The sequence below is a fragment of the Rhineura floridana genome, chromosome 11, assembly GCF_030035675.1.
Source record: "Rhineura floridana isolate rRhiFlo1 chromosome 11, rRhiFlo1.hap2, whole genome shotgun sequence".
Classification (NCBI taxonomy): domain Eukaryota; kingdom Metazoa; phylum Chordata; class Lepidosauria; order Squamata; family Rhineuridae; genus Rhineura; species Rhineura floridana.
This window is the reverse complement of record NC_084490.1, coordinates 42,744,420-42,757,265: the sequence shown is the minus strand read 5'-3', so window position 1 is coordinate 42,757,265 and position 12,846 is coordinate 42,744,420. Positions and strand designations below refer to the sequence as shown.

At 44.2% G+C, this 12,846-nt stretch overlaps 1 protein-coding gene across 3 annotated transcripts in view; it reads right to left on the bottom strand.

Moving 5' to 3' along the window:
- SPOP (speckle type BTB/POZ protein) overlaps positions 1 to 12,846 on the bottom strand; it is a 59,178-nt gene that overhangs the window by 28,360 nt on the left and 17,972 nt on the right. Inside the window, exon 1 of one of the 3 annotated variants that reach the window (XM_061589935.1) lies at positions 5,617 to 5,720. The exons of the other annotated variants lie outside the window; for them this stretch is intronic. The gene's annotated coding sequence lies outside the window, so the exon portion shown is untranslated. Of the gene's footprint in view, positions 1 to 5,616; positions 5,721 to 12,846 lie in introns of those variants that run through there. 3 annotated transcript variants of the gene reach the window in all.

The following is a 12,846-nucleotide window of genomic DNA, read 5'->3' as shown; positions in this document are numbered from 1 at the left end:
TGATTAGCTCTGGCTCCACTTACTGTTGGTCTTCCTGTCTTTCGCTCTGCCAACCCCAGCCGGCACTAACCACCACTGAGAGGGAGCTATATTGAGAGATTCTTCAGATTTTTGCATATGATCTCAATGTTATAAAAGACTCGTGCGGCTTTTGGAGTTTGCTTTTTAATTGATGCCCATGATAAAAGAACAACAGACAGAAAAATGTCAAGGTGTTAAGTCAGGCTCCCATAAAGATGTACAAGCATTTGCCAGCAGGCCATTGTGCCTCTTCCACAGGCAAAAAGCATAAGACTCCAGTAGCCGAGTAAGCAGGACTGGAAAAAGATTTCCAATCCTTGGCACCAACTAGCATCTAGTGGCTAGGGTTACAGGCACCTGGAAATTTCCCACCCCAACCACACTTTATGTACTACGTGGGTTGACACTTTTGGTGGCCAGGAGAACAGTTCCCTATTTTTATGCCAGCTTAATATACTTTTGTTTCACTTTGCTTCCATTGCAAATTGAGAGCTAGCCTCCTGCTAATATTTCTGACATGGCCCTCAGTGCTGAACACAGACTACAGCTATGACTTATATCCTAACCATTTCACAGAAGCTCTCCAGTGAATTTTTCCCTGATGGTTCATTTCCCTTCTTTAATTACTTGGTCACCCTATTAAAGGCTAAATATGACAATATGGAAAAAAACCCAACAAATATGTTTGATAGCTGGGCTCCTAAGAATGTGACAATCAGGAATTTGAGCTACTGGTTGAACATTAAGCTATCCACATGCTTAACAGAATTTTATTTCAAAAAAGCTATTCCTACGTTATAGTCTAAATTCCCAAAGGCATAGGGACAGAAAAATCCTACATGCTCACTCACCAGAATGCTGAGAAATTTGAAAAAAATTCAAGTGTAAGGTTTGATTCCCCCCCCAACGCTTATACATTTTGGGTTTCTAACCATGGTCCACAAATGAACTTGACAGTAGCAAGCATCTCTTTTAACCTGGAGAGAACATTTGTGGCAAGGGCAAAGTGACAGATGAACAGCAGCTGAGTGGTCTTCAGATGCAATTAGAAAAAGTAAAAATTGTACTTGCTCTAAATGCTTTCAAAACGCAGCACCACTCCAGGAAGCAGCCTCCAAGCCTCCCCTGAGCCAGGGGAGAGGCAGAATTGGTAGTAACCACAACTTTTGGTTTGCTAACCAAGTCAAAGTATGTGGATCCTTCGTTTTATGTCTCATTGCAATTTATAAGCGACTTTGGAGACAAACTGCATATTGAGCAAAAAAGAGAGCATATAATACTTAAGATATGGTATTACCCCACTGACAAGTTCTGAAGGTATTTAACACAGAGGCAGCTAATAGCTAATAATAATGGAGGAGTTCAACTGCTCTCAAATTAGTTGGGTAAATGTAATTTTGGATCATGAAATGAGACAGTAATTTCTAGTTATAACAAACTGTGCCTTGGAACAAAATCAAGAGACCAACAAGAAGAGGTGTTAAGGTAAAAGGAAGCTGAAAGGTATAATTGAGAGGATCGAATCTCTACAGAAAGCTTGGAGGTTATTTACAACTAGCCTAATCAAGGTTTAAATGACACAGAAAAGAAAAGGCACAAGCAAGTCCAAAAGCTATCCCAGCGTAGTTAAATAGGAATGGATATAAAAAGCTTTTAAAAATGGAATTATTGTCCACATGAAGAATTAATAATAAAAAGTACAAATTCTGGCAACTCAGAAGTGAATTCCTAAAGCTATAAAACATTAAAAAAGCAGAAAAAACACTTTTAATTTCTTTAGAAGCAGGAAATCAATCAAAAAGGCAACAGAACTGTTATACGAGAAAAAGTATGAAAAAAAGAGAACTGAAGGAGGAGAAGGAAATATAGGTAAAGTTTCAAGAATTGCATCTAGGCTTATCAATGTAAAATGTGAATGAGTTTTTTGGCCCTGTACTCAGCCCCTTTTCTTCTCTCTTTGGACAAGCAAACCAGGAAGTCTTCCATTATCTATAGTCTCCCATTTCATCCAAACTGGAAAAAGACGGTTAATGGCTTATTTACAGATCAGGATATGAAGGCAACTTCAAAATGTGGCTTCATATCCTGGCCTGTTCAAATTGCCAAGCACTATTTCCCAGTTTAGATGAAATGGGAAATTATAGATATGTCTGTTGCAGCGTCAAACTATTGGTCAGCTGTGAGCAGTTCCTCAAGAGCCTAGTCAGACTCTTCCACCACCCTCAACCACTTTCTACCCAAGATCCTTTAACTGGAGATGCCAGTGACCACATATGGACCTCATATGGGCAGTGTGTATTCAGGAACCATGCTTCTTTCTGCACTGTTTCCATTGTAGGATTTGTTTCAGAACACAGTATCTGAAACCCAGTCTACATATTGAAAGCAATTCAATTCTCCTTGTGCTAGATTTCCTGAGTATATTTTTTGGGGGGGGATGGGAATGGGATGTTTAAACATATGATCCTCCACTTGCATTCTCAAGTGATCTGCCCAGAGGGACTAACCACATTCTGAACGCATAGACTGATGTACTGTCATGTGTTAGCCAGGATGTTTTTCTTTGTATCAACAGGCTTGATGGAAAGGAAAGCTTATATGAGCATATGTGGAATGCCTTTTCCTTGCTACCGAGCAGCTGCAGAAAACATAACAGCCACCTGCTGGATCAGGCCAATGGCCCATCTACTCCAGCATTCTGTTCTCACAGTGGCCAACCCAGCTGCCCATGGGAAACCCACAAGAAGGACCTGAGCATCTGCCACAGACAGATTCTCACATCAAGGTTCTTTTCAGCTGAACTACCAGGCAGTACTGGAGATTCAGCGAGGGATCTTATACCTGTAGAGCTCATGGGCCCCTTGAAGCCATTAGCAAATCTATTCCCCAATAATATAATACTGTTATGCTCAGCCCAGTTCCACCAGCAATGATAAGTTCCAGAGGCAAAAGGATTATCTTAGTTTGATTCCCTTTGAAAGGAGGGTTATTGGAATTTTTTCAGTATTTGAGTTTACTTACAAATATAGAAGTCTAACAGGATTGAGGGAGGGGCAGAATTCTGGATTACCAAATATTTGTTGTTGGGTTGCATCCCACGCTAGTCCTACTCATAATAGACCCACTGAAATTAATGAACCTAAGGTAGACATGTTCATTAACTTCAATGGGTCTACTCTGAGTAGGACTAGCACTGGATACAACTCTATTTTTTGTGTTAATTTTTATACTGCAAACTCAACAAATATATATCTATGTGGTGTACAAACTCAGTTAAAACCAAAACAACAAATAAAAGCAAAGCAGAAATCAAAGAACATGGCTACAACTCTCAGGTGGTGTACGTAAAGAAAGTCAGTGAGAGTAAAGTTCTAGGCAGTCTCTACTCAGAATATTTGGCTTATTTCCCCCCTCCCCAGTACTCATAGGGCGGTTCTTATTCTAGGCTTGTCGTGGCTAGACAGACACCCATAAGCTCAGGTTTCAAGAAGATACCGCTGTTGGGCTAAGATACAATCAGAAGGACAACTGTATCCACTGAGTTCTCTCTCCAGGTTTTTACAGAGAGTACTTTGTTTTAATTGGTGGGGAAACAAATCTGGCAGTTGTACATAAAGTGCAGGTTGCTCTGCTTTAACTTGGAGCCAACTCCCGATTTCTCCAGAGACAACGGCTGTTGCTTTATATCTCGGAGAACAGAATACTGACAGGGTATAGGACAAGGCAGCTTACACAGGGGGGTAGCGAGATAGCTTGGCTTTCTGGTCTTAACTCCTGTGGCTTGGCATGCGAGCACGTACCTTCTTGCCCATCCCCTTGATTTTTTTTTAAACAAACACTTGGTGTCCAAACTGTTTATCAAATGCCTGCCTTAAAACCTTTGTGCATTCCAAGTCCTGTGCAAAATTCTCAGGTTATTCCCAGAGAGCGGATGTCAGCATAGCTGAGACAGGGAAAAAAGTATATAAACCGAAGAATTTTAAGCAGTGGTTGAAGCTTCTTTTGCCAACTTCCAGCAGGGGGGAAAGCCAGCAACAGCGGTGAGCTCTCCCTCTCTCTGAAGTTCTTTATTATTTCAATTTCGATCCTGCCTTTCTGCACATAGCACCCAAGGCATCTAACAGTAATAAAAATATAAAAAAGAATTTTAAAAGTCAATAACAATTTTTCTGGAAAAGTCAATCACCAATAAAAGAAAAAGGGCAGATAAAACCAATTCTTCAAAAGTAGCGCTCTACTTCTGTGCGTCTCAAATGCCATTTTTCTTGAGAGTGTGTGGCTACGCAGCACTTGAATCCCCGAGAGGTTTGTTCACTACACCAGTGGTTCCCAACTTTTATGAGTACGGGACCCCCTTTTTAAACTCAAAACATTTTGTGACCCCCACATGCTAATTGTTGTAATTTTAGTATCTGTTAATTGAAAAAAAATACATAATGAAGTGTTAAGTAATGTCATACCCATACCCAGGGACTCCCAGCCCCACACGCATGCAGGTGCGCACGCATACACACACGCTCACTCATCCACCCACCCACCAGAACAGGTCCCTCCCCAAATGAATCTGCTCAGATAATTACTTCTGAAACCCACATTCTGAAGAAGAGTGAAACCAGGCCACATTCACACCATGCATTTATTCTACTATTATTCCACTTTAAATACTCATGGCTTCCCCCCCAAAAGCCTGGGAAGTATAGTTTATCAAGGGTGCTGAGAGTTGTTAGGAGGCTCCTGTTCTCCTCAGAGAGCTACAATTCCCTGAGTGGTTTAACGTTCCAACCCTTTTCTCCCAGGAAACTCTGGGAATTGTAGATCTGTGAGGGGAACAAGGGCCTTGTAACAACTCTCAGCACCCTCAAGAAACTACACTTCCCAGCATACTTTGGGGGAGGCCATTACTGTTTCAAGTGGAATAATAGTGCAATAAATGTACCGTATGAATGCAGCCCAAGAGTGTCCAGGTGACCAAATGATTAAGTGTTGACAGGCTCTTGAATCCATGGTATAACTGAGTTAATGAGAAGGCTGGTGCTGTTTTGCAGCTGTCTGAAATTGCCACTACACTACTGTGGGGCAGGGAATTTAAGAACAATTGGGTGTCATATATAAAAAATGCTTCGGAAGTATTTTAATTTAATAATTTAACAGGTTTTTTACGTTTAAAAATGTAAGGTTATAATACAAACTAATTAAAAGAGCAAGCAATTTAAAAACAAAATATACAACACCATCCAATGACCTTACACAAAAGAAAGACAGGTTCTCACAGCATGGCGGGCAAGACAGTCACCCCTAGTGGTGGTAGTGCAGCAGCCTTTAGACTAGCCTGCCTGGTAACCAGCTGCAACGCTGCTCGAGGCCCCGCCCCGCGGGAGATCCAGCCCGGTGCCCTTCCCTGCTCTTCCCCCACGCCTTCCACGTGCTAACACGGGCAGGGCAGCTCTCCGCCTGCCCCGCTTCCCAATGCCTAGGGGCGGCTCTGGGTGTCACCCCTCTGATGGTGTCACACCCGGTGCAGTCTGTACCCCCCGCACCCCCCTAGTGACGCCGCTGGTAGGCAGGCAGGCAGGCTCTTTCCCCACACCTCCGTACTTGCGGTGGCGGCAGCAGCGGCACTTCCTCTGCAGTCTGCTCTCTTGCCCGCGGCCCCCGTTTCACTGGTTCGCGGTCCCCAGGTTGGGAATCACTGCACTACACTGTAAAGGCAGAGCAGCAATGAGGTGAAGCAATTCCAGAAGCATTCGTTCACCATACTAACCCTTCTCCTGTAAAGGGAAATAGTTTATGCAAGAGGGAGGATAGACATCAGCACAATCCTAACCATGTCCTAATGAATGCAGTGGGGCTTACTCTCAAGGGGAGTGGAGTTAGGACTGCAGCCTAAGGAGCTTACTTTTGAGTAGACATGTATTGGATTGCAGTCTTAGTCAGCAGATCTGGGCTTGGCTAACTAAAGTGCTTTGTCACTCTTCAACACGGGGTATCAAAATGGATTGCAAGGGGCATAGGGCACAGCAACACAAGCAATGGCATACCCTTCCAAGTCATGATTTCAATTCAGTAACGACTGAACAGGACTGTTTAAAACAGTTTATGTTCTATTACAACTCAGACCTTAAAAGCCCGAATGTTACGAATGAATTTTCCAGTAGCACATTCCAGAGCACTGGGACTACTGCAGAAAAGACTCTGCTTCCAAATGCAGTTGCTCTGAAAGGACAGGATTCTATGCATCATCTTACGGGCTAAACTACTGAAATACTCTGGTGAGAAGCCTATTCTAGCTTTGCTGAAGGTTAGAAACATATCTTGAATTTTAGGAGCTGACAAATGTGAATTGTAAACTTGTAATGTGCCATCATATCTTTTAAAAATGCTTTCCAGAAATCCATTATGTATTAATTGAAGTAACACTTTAATTTCTCTTGAAGTTATTGCCGACCAAGTTCTCTTGAGAGACCCTGAGCTCTAGTCTTTGAAGAGATAAACATTTCTCTCTCTCTCTCCATACTACTCATAATCTTTTCTATAAATGAACATAGGAAGCTGCCTTTAACAGAGCCATACCATTGGTCCATTAGCTCAGTACTGTCTGCACCGACTGGCAGTGGCTCTCTGGGGTTTCAGGCAGAGCACATTGCCAGCCCTACCTGGAGATGAAGAGGACTGAATCCGGGACCTTCTGCATCCAAAACAGATACCGTACAGGAGCTGTGACCCTTCCCAAAACTACCAAGTCTACTTTACAGAGTCTAAACTACAAAATCCAAGATCATTCAGCTCGCTTATAAGAAAGGCTATTGTTTATTATTATTATTGTTATTGGAATGTATTACCTGCCCTTCATCCAAAGGTCCCAGGGCAGGTTACAACAATTAAAAAATATATAATTAAAACAGTTAAAAACAACATCACAGAAAATAGGGTGGGTCCTAAAAATATACATTTCAGGTGTTGAAGGCCAGGGTAAAGAGGTGCATCTTCAGCATTCGCCTAAAGTTGTACAATGAAGTTGCCAGACATACCTTGGTGGGGAGGGAGTTCCACAGCTTAGGGGCTGCCATAGAGAATGCCCTCTCCCAGGCCACCCCCCCCAAGCTTCCAAGCGTGGCGGAACTACCAAAAGGGATCCCCTCTGCTGATCTCAATACCCAAGAGAGTCTGTAGGAAAGGAGGTGCTCTTTCAGATATTTGGGACCTAAGTCATTTAGGGCTTTAAACACTAATGTAAGCAACTTGAACTGGGCCTGGAAATGAACTGGTAACCTATGCAGCTGTTTTAAAACAGGGGTTATGTGAGTTCTAAAGGACACCCTTGCCAAGAATCTACTGTTGCATTTTGGACAAGTTGAGGTTTCCAAGTCATCTTCAAGGGCAGCCCCATGTAGAGCACATTGCAATAATCCAGTCTGGAAGTTACCAGATCATGGAGCACTGTGGCCAAGTCTTCTCTGTCCAAAGGGGTTGAAGCTGATGAACCAGCCAGAGCTGGAAAAAGGCTTGCTTCTTCAATGAAAGAGCAACCCCATCCAGAACAGGCTGACTTCCCACCTCCTGAACATGAGAACTCTGGATACATAAAACCCCTGTCTTTTCAGGATACAGCCTCAATTTATTCACCCGCATCCAGTCCATCATGCCTTCAAGCACAGGTTCAACACCCCCTCTCCTGATTCAGATGGAATAGAGGTAGAGCTGGGTGTCACTCCAAACCTCCTGATGACAGCTCCCAGTGGCTTCATATAGATGTTAAATAGCATGGAGAACAGGATGGAACCCTCGGAATAAATCCCATGGTGCTGAACAGTAGCCTCTCATAACTACATTTTGGAAGCGGCACTAGAGGTATGTGCAGAGCCACTGAAGCAGAGTACCCCCAACCCCCAGCTCCTTAAGATATTCCAGAAGGATTCTGTGGTCAACATTATCAAAAGCCACTGACAGATCAAAGGGAATGAGCAGGGTTGCATTCCCCCCATATCTCTCCCAAAAGACCTCCTCAACCAGGGCTGCCAAGGCAGTTTCAGTGCCATGGCCAGGCCTGAAGCCAGACTGGAACAGATCCAAGCAATCAGTTTCCTCCAAGCGTGCTTGAAGCTGGACCACCACCACCTTCTCAAGCACCTTGCCCCAAAAGGGGGATTTGCTACTGGGTGATAGTTGTTTAACACTTCTGGGTCCAGGGACGTCTTCTTAAGAAGAGAATGTACTACCGCCTCCTTCAAGGCAGATGGTACCTCCCCCTCTTCCAGCAAAGCATTAATCACTCCCTGGACCCACCCAATCAGTCACCTATGGCTAGTCTCAGCAGACAGGATGGACAAGGGTCAAGGGGGCAGGTGGTGGGCCGCACTTCTTCAAGCAGCTTGTCTATCTATATTCAGGTCGCAATAACTGAAACTGATTGAATACAAATGGAACAGACAGTGCTCTGGACGCCTCTGTTGGACTGTCCAAATCTGATCAATCAATTTCATCCGTAAAGTGCCTTGCAAAGTTGTTACAGCAGGCCTCCAAGGATATCAGAGCAGCGCTCTCTTGGCCAGCCCATTCACCACTGGAAAAAGTTCTGCCGGCAGGCTACTTGAAGATGGAATGGTGACACAGAAGTAAGCTTTCTTCGCCACCACCACATGGTAGGTAATGCTGCACTATCATGCCTGTGTTCGGTCAGGTTTTAACCTAGATTTGCACTACCTGCGCTCCAGCCGCCAACCCTCCTGTTTCATTGCACGCAGATCACTGGAATACCAATGTGACCTACATGTTCCACAGTGATGGCGGGGGCACTCAGGGGCAATTGTGTTGATGGTTTTATGCATCTCACTATTCCACAGTGAGGTAAGAGTCTTGACAGGAGCACCAGCCAGAAAATCCCCCAGAGCATTCAGAGGGCAGGCTATCTCAATAGGTTCCCCACTCTTGCAGAGTAGGGTAGCTACATTCAACCCAAACCTTACCAGGGAAGTCCATCCATGACAATGGACTCACAGTGAGTCCCCCAATCAACGGAGTAGTACCAATCTGCTCTGCGGCAAAGACCAGGTTGAAGGTACAGGAAGTCAGATTTCAACTGAACATCAGGGAAAGCATCTATCTGTTAGAGTGGTACAACAATGGAACCAATGACCTAGGGAGATGGTGGCTCTCCAACACTGGAGGCATTCAAGAGGCAGCTAGACAGCCACCTCTTGGGCATGCTTTAATTTGGATTCCTGCATTGAGCAGGGGGTTGGACTCAATGGCCTATAGGCCCCTTCCAACTCTATGATCCTATGGAATGTGTTGGGCCACTGATGTATTAGGACAGCCCCATGGTTCTCATGGAGGCCATGAAGTCTCAAGCTGGCTTATTTGAGGCAGCCTCAGCATGGATATTGAAGTCCCCCAACACCACCATGAAAGGGTTTACTAACACCACATCCAAGATTACCTCCACCAGCTTGGTTAGGGAGGTTGTAGGGCAGCGGGGTGGATGGTACACTAACATCCCTATTGTGTCTCCTCTGGCCCAACACCATAAACAGTCCCTCATAAGAACATAAGAAGAGCCTGCTGGATCAGGCCAGTGGCCCATCTAGTCCAGCATCCTGTTCTCACAGTGGCCAACCACGTGCCTGGGGGAAGCCCGCAAGCAGGACCCGAGTGCAAGAACACTCTCCCCTCCTGAGGCTTCCGGCAACTGGTTTTCAGAAGCATGCTGCCTCTGACTAGGGTGGCAGAGCACAGCCATCATGGCTAGTAGCCATTGATAGCCCTGTCCTCCATGAATTGGTCTAATCTTCTTTTAAAGCCATCCAAGCTGGTGGCCATTACTGCATCTTGTGGGAGCAAATTCCATAGTTTAACTATGCGCTGAGTAAAGAGGTACTTCCTTTTGTCTGTCCTGAATCTTCCAACATTCAGCTTCTTTGAATGTCCACGAGTTCTAGTATTATGAGAGAGGGAGAAGAACTTTTCTCTATCCACTTTCTCAATGCCATGCATAATTTTACACACTTCTATCATGTCTCCTCTGACGCGCCTTTTCTCTAAACTAAAAAGCCCCAAATGCTGCAACCTTTCCTTGTAAGGGAGTCGCTCCATCCCCTTGATCATTCTGGTTGCCCTCTTCTGAACCTTTCCCAACTCTATAATATCCTTTTTGAGATGAGGCGACCAGAACTGTACACAGTATTCCAAATGCGGCCGCACCATAGATTTATACAACGGCATTATGATATCGGCTGTTTTATTTTCAATACCTTTCCTAATTATTGCTAGCATGGAATTTGCCTTTTTCACAGCTGCCGCACACTAGGTCGACATTTTCATCATGCTGTCCACTACAACCCCGAGGTCTCTCTCCTGGTCGGTCACCGCCAGTTCAGACCCCATGAGCGTATATGTGAAATTCAGATTTTTTGCTCCAATATGCATAATTTTACACTTGTTTATATTGAATTGCATTTGCCATTTTTCCGCCCATTCACTCAGTTTGGAGAGGTCTTTTTGGAGCTCTTCACAATCCCTTTTTGTTTTAACAACCCTGAACAATTTAGTGTCGTCAGCATACTTGGCCACTTCACTGCTCACTCCTAATTCTAGGTCATTAATGAACAAGTTGAAAAGTACAGGTCCCAATACCGATCCTTGAGGGACTCCACTTTCTACAGCCCTCCATTGGGAGAACTGTCCGTTTATTCCTACTCTCTGCTTTCTGCTTCTTAACCAATTCCTTATCCACAAGAGGACCTCTCCTCTTATTCCATGACTGCTAAGCTTCCTCAGAAGCCTTTGGTGAGGTACCTTGTCAAACGCTTTTTGAAAGTCTAAGTACACTATGTCCACTGGATCACCTCTATCTATATGCTTGTTGACACTCTCAAAGAATTCTAATAGGTTACTGAGACAGGACCCTCAAACCCAGACACAGTGCAGATTGGTCTCCTGGTGAGGGAGATGGAACTTTTAAGAATGATTGCAACTCCCCCTCCCCGTCCCTCTCACCTGGAATGGTGCTGCACCAAGCACCCAGGCAGGCACAGTTGGGTTAGAACTGGGCCACCAAGCTCAACTGCCCAGGTCTCAGTTATACATGCCAAGTCTGCCTCCTCATCCATAATCAATGGATGATAGATGTTTTGTTTGGGGCAGACCTGGCATTTATCAACACCACCACAAGGCCAGGGGATTGGCTGACCGGCATGTTCAAATTCTGAAACACAGCAAGCAAAGCAGAGGGGACAAGGGCTTTGATGTAACTAGCCCTCCCCCCCATACCTTTGTCCACCACCACATCTCCTCCTACCTACCATCACAGGGATGGCAGACCCACTCCCAATCCTTTCCTGTTCAAGACACATACTTCCCTGACCCACCACTAGTAAACAAAGATATGCAGCAGAGGTTGGTGCTAGGGAACATCAAACTAGGAGACAGTTAAATAAAGACAACTACCGGATGCGACTCACATTCCAGCTCTCACCTGGGATTAAAAAAACACTCCCCTCCGACTCTTGCTATTTTCTGTATCTTTGTTTTTCACAAGTTGTATTTTTTAATTTGAGATGGTACAAGCATTACCGAACTACCCATCATATTATAGGACATTTCACATTTTCTCAGAAGTCTTTGGTGAAGGGACTTGACTTTTCAAAAGTCTAAAAACAACATGCTTGGTCTCCCTCCTATGACCCTGTACATAATTCTAAGTCACTCTCTCTAACAGTAAACTCAGGTGATAGAAATGGAGTAAAAATGGAGACACTGCAAAACAAGAGCGATATCACCATGTTCAGTAAAATCCTGGAGGTTTCAGGAGCACAGAACATATTCTTTAAGAACCCTGAGGCAGCGCATCCCTAACACACAAAGAAAGAGGGAGAAAAGCCAACAGCCCAATGAGGACTGAGCATGCTTTCTAGACATGGAATGTTCAGCGTCAGTTGAAAAATGAGGGAGGTGGGAGAGTGGAATGCCATGCTTGAGCCTCTGACAGCTTATAGCACCCTGGAGGAGGGCACAGCTAGCTGGAAAGAACCCTGAACAAGAGTGCTCCTGCTCAGGATATGCAGCAATATTTTCTTACAGCTCCAACGTGTCACAAACAAAAGCCAGAAAGGGGATGGAATTCGCTCCTGAAAAGGAGTAAAGAGAGCTAGCTCACCCTGTGTTAGCTCCCAACTTCTGCCTCAAACCTAATACTTTGGTTGATACAACATAAATGGTCATTAAGGCCAAGAACTCCCTTGGGGCTGTGCTGAATATTCTTCAGCATCTTGTTTTTCTGTGGCTGCACATCCAAAGGGCCTTTGGGCTTTTGTTTTCTCAAATAAGTCTCCTACATCCATACCACAAGACACACATTTTGAAACTGCAGATCACTTGCAGAGCAAAACACAGCAAAGGGCTCTGTTGCTCACAGAAAATGTCCGAGCCATTCAATGCACCTAAAGAATTCAGATTCACCAATATAATACTATTAATAATGCTCTACACCAATTTGCATGGGTCAAAAGTTGGGCTGACAGGTCTAGTTTTCTGAACTCCACCCCTGCCCTGACCCTTTTTCAAAAATTGGCTACTTTCCCATCCTCCAGTGAAAGGCTAGTTTTACCAATGAATTATATCATTCTCTCTTCAATGTCTCTTTTATAACATAGCGATTTATTTATTTTTATAACAAATAGATTACATCTGCTTGTGTAGCAGAGAACATATGCCAAGATCATAGCTCTAACAAAAAAGACAATACTATTTACATTAACCTTAAAATCATAAGTATTATAGAACATTTTCCTCTACTCCAGTTTCCCAAAGTTATACTGACATCCCTGGAAG